Genomic DNA, 652 nt, shown 5'->3' with positions numbered 1-652 from the left:
GTGCTTGTCTTCCATGGCCGGCCATCATTTAGTGAAATAGGGCCCAAGTTTTGTGTCAATTGAAAAATCAGTGTGTAAAGTAGTCAAGGGGCCAATGGAGAGTGACAAGAAATTTGGCCATTCAAGTCTATTCAGAGAAGACAAATATTGGGTTGTTATTTTGAAATGGAAGTGTATAATCCAAGAAAAAACCGCAAAAAATTGGATTTTCCTTTTCTATATATATTGTTTTAATCAGTAATAAACGGAGTTAAATGTCTGATTGTAATATAATCTGTGATTTGTCGGGTAATATTTATTGTAAATTAACGAGATAACGAGAGAACACAAGAAATAGACACCCCACATTTATTAAACTAGTGATAGCTTGTAAACAATATTTTAGAAGCTGGACTAGATATTGGCCTCAAAAAGGTTGAGGTCAATAGTTTGGGGTGGTCGAACCGATTGTGAAAATGAATTCATTTTATAATAAATAATGTATAAAATTTGGTACCAATAGTAAGTACTAAAGCACTTGCATAATACCGAATACAATCTTTAACTTATAGTTTTCTAAAAATACAACGATTTGTTTGGGTCCATTTGATTGCAAAGATAGAATTTGGGTGGAAAGAAAACGAATTCCATGGAATTGAATTACCTAAAAATT

The sequence above is a fragment of the Olea europaea genome, chromosome 21 (assembly GCF_002742605.1).
Source record: "Olea europaea var. sylvestris chromosome 21, O_europaea_v1, whole genome shotgun sequence".
NCBI lineage: Eukaryota > Viridiplantae > Streptophyta > Magnoliopsida > Lamiales > Oleaceae > Olea > Olea europaea.
The sequence above is the reverse complement of the archived record's forward strand: the minus strand, read 5'-3'. Positions refer to the sequence as shown.